Source organism: Daphnia pulicaria, unplaced genomic scaffold (genome assembly GCF_021234035.1).
Source record: "Daphnia pulicaria isolate SC F1-1A unplaced genomic scaffold, SC_F0-13Bv2 h1tg000155l, whole genome shotgun sequence".
Taxonomy (NCBI): domain Eukaryota; kingdom Metazoa; phylum Arthropoda; class Branchiopoda; order Diplostraca; family Daphniidae; genus Daphnia; species Daphnia pulicaria.
This window is the reverse complement of record NW_025804843.1, coordinates 17853-25000: the sequence shown is the minus strand read 5'-3', so window position 1 is coordinate 25000 and position 7148 is coordinate 17853. Positions and strand designations below refer to the sequence as shown.

At 49.8% G+C, this 7148-nt stretch overlaps 3 non-coding genes across 3 annotated transcripts in view; all 3 read right to left on the bottom strand.

Moving 5' to 3' along the window:
* LOC124319344 overlaps nucleotides 1–1404 on the bottom strand; it is a 4575-nt gene extending 3171 nt beyond the window's left edge. Inside the window, exon 1 of the ribosomal RNA XR_006913037.1 lies at nucleotides 1–1404. This exon is cut by the window's left edge and continues 3171 nt beyond it. This is a non-coding gene — a ribosomal RNA (large subunit ribosomal RNA).
* Nucleotides 1405–2045: 641 nt separating this feature from the next.
* On the bottom strand, nucleotides 2046–2198 carry LOC124319346. The gene has a single exon (XR_006913039.1). It is a non-coding gene; the product is annotated as a 5.8S ribosomal RNA (ribosomal RNA).
* Nucleotides 2199–3128: 930 nt separating this feature from the next.
* Nucleotides 3129–5423, bottom strand: LOC124319349. Its single transcript, XR_006913043.1, has one exon. It is a non-coding gene; the product is annotated as a small subunit ribosomal RNA (ribosomal RNA).
* Between the last annotated feature and the right edge of the window lie 1725 nt (nucleotides 5424–7148).

Below are 7148 nucleotides of genomic sequence, written 5' to 3'. Positions count from 1 at the left end.
GGGCGCTCAGATTCAAATCAATTGCCGCGGCCTCAATCAAGGAAAAAGGCCGGGCTTCTCACCCATTGAAAGTTTGAGAATAGGTTGAGGTCGTTTCGACCCCAAGGCCTCTAATCATTCGCTTTACCGGATGAAACTCCGTTTGTTCTCTTTGCGAGCACCAGCTATCCTGAGGGAAACTTCGGGGGGAACCAGCTACTAGATGGTTCGATTAGTCTTTCGCCCCTATACCCAACTCCGACGATCGATTTGCACGTCAGAATCGCTGCGGACCTCCACCAGGGTTTCCCCTGGCTTCGTCCTGGCCAGGCATAGGTCACCATCTTTCGGGTCCCAACGTGTGCGCTCTGGGTTCGTCCGGCCGACTCGACCAAACCCTTTTAAGGGGGAAAGATCTCGCGAGCATTCGGACGCCCTGGGGTTGCGCCCGCTCTGTTCGAGACGGGATCACCCCTCGCGGATGCACCCTCATCGGGGCCGCTTCACTTTCATTGCGCCTCGCGAGTTTAGTTTGATAATTTCTCGACGACTTGCGCACATGTTAGACTCCTTGGTCCGTGTTTCAAGACGGGTCGGGTGGGACCCGACTTCTACTCTCCGCTCTGGGCCTCCACAGGTTGAGCACCGCAACTTTTTCTCTTTTACAAAAAAAAGCTACGACACCTCCCGGGAGGAGACAGGTCACGACCGGGCAGTACTGTTGGGAAACGCCGCGCTCGTCATCGCGGCACCCGCGAAGGTAACCACGAAACTCGCTAACGGACGCCCCGTGTAACAGACACCCAGTCGGTCGCGGAGTCCTACTAGGCCCCCCACTTGCGGACCTTGGCGTGGCTATTGCGATCGCAGAACGACTTATGCAAGAGAGCCGCCAATTCAGGCAGTCTCCATGCAGCGTTAAGGGCATACAACCAAGTGCCGGGAGCGGGGACTTGTTCGACCTTCGAGGGCCCACCCGTTTAACCCCCTGAACGGTTTCACGCACTCTTGAACTCTCTCTTCAAAGTTCTTTTCAACTTTCCCTCGCGGTACTTGTTCGCTATCGGTCTCGTGGCGATATTTAGCCTTAGAAGGAGTTTACCTCCCGCTTAGGGCTGCACGCTCAAGCAACCCGACTCTTGGGAAGGGATCCGATGCACGGTCTCGGCTCGTCTTATCTACGGGCCTGACACCCTCTGTGGGTTGCTCGCCCCGTTCATGGAGACTTGGACGATAGATACCGGACAGACGCGCACGATCCTCCCGAACACCACATTCCTCGGCACCCGCTCAACCGGGCGCGAGGTTCGGTGCTGGGCTCATCCCTGTTCGCTCGCCGCTACTAAGGGAATCCTTGTTAGTTTCTTTTCCTCCGCTTACTGATATGCTTAAGTTCAGCGGGTAGTCTCATCTAAACTGAGGTCAGAATGAATTGTTTGTTTTCAAAAGGAGACAACACTTTATCTAGCTCGGCAGACTTTGGCGTTTTAAAGCCGGGAAAGATTGAATAATTGCCGGTTCAAATTTTTTTTTTTCGAAATAAAGCGAGTCTCTCGTTATTCGCAAAAATTAATTTACGAAAAGTGACAGGGCGTCCTGCGGCTTTTTGTATTGAAACAACGCGTCGTGCGCGAACCAAGCTTGCATAACGAGCGGTTAGAGTGAGTGATAATTCGCGGTGGTCGACACTTCGACACGCCCGGCGCACACACACAACTAAACTCGCGTTGAAGCGGTATATCGCGCACACGCAGCCGACACCTTGTTCGAGAAGATGTGTTTATTTCTAAAATTTTTTTTTGAGTTGGCTCAAAAATTTCCCATCTGTTTTGCCATCGAAAAAGGTTTCTTTTGAATAGAGAGGAAAAAAACAAAACAGGGCGAACCTTCTTTTATTTTTCCCCCTTTTTTGTATTTGAGGCATCGCGGACACTTAAGTCGCGCGGCACCCAGACGTTAGAGATTCGGGAGCTTTTATGCGGTCAGGCCGGGTGAAAAATAAATCTCGCCGCGACCCAACATGCAAAACCAAGACTGAAAAAATCTCTGTTCGTTCATCATTCGACCGACCCTCAGTCAGATGTGGCCCGAGCGAGAAGCTGGGCCGCCATTTACGTTCAAGATTTCGATGCTCCATGTGTTCTGCAGTTCGCATGGATTAGCGCACTTTGCTGCGCTCTTCATCGATCCACGAGCCTAGTGATCCACCGTTCAGGGTCGTATATAAAACGACATATTCGTTTTCTTCTCTCTTTTTCTCCAACCCGCCCAAGCAAATGAATGCGAGGGCGGAGAAAGAAAGCCAGAAAGAAAATGTTCCGATAAACACTCGTACTAGAATTTGGGTTTAGTGTGTTATTGTGATTTTGAATTCTTCCTACTTCATCGAGAGGGCGAAGGGCAAGCTTAAAAAACATTCGGTTTTCAACGGCATAGTGTCGGGCTTTGGAGTGTTAGTCTATACGACGCACACGCACGCAACCACGAGTATCTACGCCCGAAAAGAACGTCCAGAGTAAAGTCTCACACTTTCGTCCCCCACCGAGAATCAAAAAATCCCGAAGACGAAGAGAGAAACAAAAAAAAACAATTTCGATTGGGCGTATCCGCTTTAAACCACCGCGCATCAGAGCGCCTGATACCCGTTCAAAATCTTGATGTTTTTTTTTTTTCCGACTCTCCATCCACCGAGTTTTTATTTTTCAAAGTGTTTGATTTAGGGACTAAGACTTTATAAAATCTCCTTTATTGTTCCTTCGGTACTCGCGGCCCAGGCGGGCTATCGTATTCTTCACTCTACTAACGTCAACACTGTGAGCGCCGCTAAAGGTCGAATGAATCTATAGAGACATTCACCATCGAAGCAGGAAGAATTTGCTCACGGCCATAGACCAAATCGAAAGACTTTGTGTTTTTTTTTGAGCCGAGAGGAAAGAAAAATCAATTTGAAAAGGCGAATCCGCTTTAAACCACCGCGCATCAGAGCGCCTGATACCCGTTCAAAATAAATGATTTTCTTCCGTCAACCCACACATAGTTCATACGATGTCTTACGCCGAAAGACTTTTGATGGGGTTTTTTTGTTTTGCAACTTTTAGTTGTTTCGTGCTCAACCAAAGCCATATGCGCAAAACATTTGTCTTGTTCGTTTATGATCCTTCCGCAGGTTCACCTACGGAAACCTTGTTACGACTTTTACTTCCTCTAAAGGATCAAGTTCGACCATCTTTCAGTCTCGCCGTTGGTAGGCACCGCACGGGCAGAGATTGCTCCCCACTCGACGGCACCCCGACAAGCCCGTCCGAAGGCCTCACTAAATCATTCAATCGGTAGTAGCGACGGGCGGTGTGTACAAAGGGCAGGGACGTAATCGACGCGGGCTAGTGACCCGCGCCTACTAGGGATTCCTGGTTCATGGGGATCATTGCAGTCCCCAATCCCAACCACGAAGGAGGTTCAGCGGTTACCCGGTCCTTTCGGACAGGGAGAGTGAAACACGCTGATTCCTTCAGTGTAGCGCGCGTGCGGCCCAGGACATCTAAGGGCATCACAGACCTGTTATTGCTCACTGTCACGCGGCTGGACGCCGCTTGTCCCTCTAAGAAGACTGCGTGACGGACGCGAGAGCAGAAGGTATCGCCGGGGATGACGACGACCGAATAACAATAGAGCCAGCCCCCGCGAGACATTCCCGACAAAGCCCCGCCATACCTCATCCGCCAGGCAACCAACCCGTGAAGGCCGTACACCCGACGAACAGAGCACAACGAAACCAAGCCGAGAGATTGCCTCACTAAAGGAACCAGTCCCACCGAGACCCGAATCGCCGCCACCTGATCCCGACGCCTCCGTACTCCCTTCGGTTTCAATTGATAAAACCCGTCACCTATTTAGCAGGCTAGAGTCTCGTTCGTTATCGGAATTAACCAGACAAATCGCTCCACCAACTAAGAACGGCCATGCACCACCACCCACCGAATCAAGAAAGAGCTCTCAATCTGTCAATCCTTCCAGTGTCCGGGCCTGGTGAGGTTTCCCGTGTTGAGTCAAATTAAGCCGCAGGCTCCACTCCTGGTGGTGCCCTTCCGTCAATTCCTTTAAGTTTCAGCTTTGCAACCATACTTCCCCCGGAACCCAAAGACTTTGGTTTCCCGGAAGCTGCCCGTCGAGTCATTGGAGTAACTCCGACGGATTGCTGGTTGGCATCGTTTATGGTTAGAACTAGGGCGGTATCTGATCGCCTTCGAACCTCTAACTTTCGTTCTTGATCAAGGAAAACATTCTTGGCAAATGCCTTCGCTGTTGTTCGTCTTGCGGCGGTCCAAGAATTTCACCTCTGTCGCCGCAGTACGAATGCCCCCGTCCGTCTCTATTGACCATTACCTCGGGTCCAAAAGTAAAAGACCAGCAAAATCGGACCGAGGTCCTATTCCATCATTCCATGCTGCGATATTCAGGCGTTGGGATACACCTGCTTTGAGCACTCTAATTTGTTCAAAGTAAACGTTGCCGGCCGCCCGAGACACCCGGTGAAGGGCACCCCGAACGATTGACTGGGTGGAGCGAATCGAGTCAACTACGACCAAAATTTAAAAAAGAACCCGAAAGAACTTTCCAACTCTGGCCGCAGATACAACAACGACGCACCGACCACCACTCCGGCGATGTTGTCCGACCGTGAAGAGAGTCGGGCTTTGACACCCGGGCTCCCAGAGCGTGAAACGCAACACCCTTGATTCAGAGCGGCGCCGCCCGGCCGAAGACAGACATCCGACTACGAGCTTTTTAACCGCAACAACTTTAATATACGCTATTGGAGCTGGAGTTACCGCGGCTGCTGGCACCAGACTTGCCCTCCAATGGTTCCTCGTTAAAGGATTTAAAGTGTACTCATTCCAATCACGGGGCCTCGGAAGAGTCCCGTATCGTTATTTTTCGTCACTACCTCCCCGTGCCGGGAGTGGGTAATTTGCGCGCCTGCTGCCTTCCTTGGATGTGGTAGCCGTTTCTCAGGCTCCCTCTCCGGAATCGAACCCCGATTCCCCGTTACCCGTTGCAACCATGGTAGGCGCGTAACCTACCATCGACAGTTGATAAGGCAGACATTTGAAAGATACGTCGCCGGCGCGAAGGCCGTGCGATCGGCGTGAAGTTATCCAGAGTCACCAAAATTGGTACGGTGCGCGAGCCCGAAAGCCCGGCCCCGACTGGTTTTGATCTAATAAAAGCACCTCTTCTGCGAGCCCGAAAGCCCGCAGTCGAGGCTCGAGTGCATGTATTAGCTCTAGAATTACCACAGTTATCCAAGTAGGATGGAGTGGATCTAAGGAACCATAACTGATTTATTGAGCCATTCGCGGTTTCGCCGTCTAGCGGCTTGTACTTAGACATGCATGGCTTAATCTTTGAGACAAGCATATGCTACTGGCAGGATCAACCAGGTATTTCGTGTATGTTTGTTTGATATGCATCCGGCGAGTTGCGGGTTTTTATTTCGCCCACGCATCACCAAACACACACCAAATCAACACGTTTTTCGTTTTTTTTCTTTTTCTTCGGAAACTAAAATTTTTGATCGCAACGCCTGGCGTGTCACAGCGAGTCCCAGTGAAGAGAAACACCGATCCGATCCGTTTGTTGGATTTTTTTCATTTCAATTTCCAAAGTCAAAGACCATTCAACGGTCTATGAGCCCAAAGTGAATCGGATTCATTCGACCGGTCTTGATATATTCATCAACTTTTTTTCCCGTATTACGGTTTTCGACGGTCATATGTGGCGTGCTGTATGCTCATAAGTCAAGCCTGCTTTACTAAGCTGACAAGCATACATCTTTTAAATTTTTGTGGGCTCAGAGTTTTATTTTTATTTTTCCACCGCCGAGGCACACTCTCGCATCACCCCGCACGACACACACACACACACACACCTCACCGCTCAACGGTCACACGAGGCAGAATTTTCCGCAAAGACTTTCGAAGAGAAAGAGAAAACTCGGAACAACCGCGGTCAGAGGCCAGCATAGAGGCATCGTATAGAAAGTCATGGGCGGAAAAAAACAAATCATTTCAAGTCGAGACAAGCAACCAGACTACCCCTATAAAAGTGCGCAATTCTTTAAGAGTTCACCGAAGAATGACCGAGATCAAGTATGCACGAAACGAACATATTCCAAGGGCAGCTGAATAAGCGATTCTGCGCCGAAGCGCGAGAAAAGCAAGCGGTACACCGATGGGGATCGTTTTTTTTATCGTGTTAGATTCGTTGTTGTCAAGCAAGGATTCTCAAAATGTTTTTTGCATTGCACCCAAGTTTCGTACTGATTACTTGTCGCAGACCGGTGACTGTCAAAAAAAAATTTTTTACGTTTTTTCTTGAGAGGTCACTGCCTACACACAACTCCGGGCGGGCCGTACACTCACAGCCGTTTGAATTCTCCCTTCGTGTGTCATGGCCATAACTGAGCGTACATCTTACCGGGCGCCGAGTTGATCTGGCTTGTTCGATGAACGTTCGGGATACGTACAATCGATATAGCTCCAACCGTAACTCGTTTGTAATTACGCCGGCCATACTCAGCGGGCGCTCAGCTCAGCTCTCGATATCTTCCGTCGAAGGGAAGTTCGTAGTAAAAGAGAGTCAGAGTCGACGCCACATTTTGCGGTCCTCGCATCTCATCCGATTTTTGAATTTTATAGATTTGCCATCACTTCCACCCAATTCTCTCGTATATTTCAATCTCTTGACTTTGTCCGACCGGGCCGTCTTCGCCCCCCTTCAACTCCGTCCATCTCCACTTCTGTGTTCCACACAACGAGCTTCCGTCAAACGGCAAAATGTGAAATATGCGCACGCCGCACGAAATAATTTGAAAGCGTTCTGTTTGGTGGCTTTTTTATTTTTTATCTCTCGGCTCACACACACACACACACATTTCCGCCTGAACGGTAATTTTTTTTTGATACGGTGTCAAAAAGTGAAAAGACGCGCACCATTTTCTTTTCTCTTCCGTATCGTCGCTGACGGTAAACGCTGATGGTTATGATGCCGTAAGTTTGGAAGAAAGAATCTTTCCCGTCTTGTCTTGTTACGGTAAAATAACAAAGAACAAGCGTCCGATTTCTCTCACAGACGGCCACAGACAAACCACACGTGCCGAAGAAACGAAA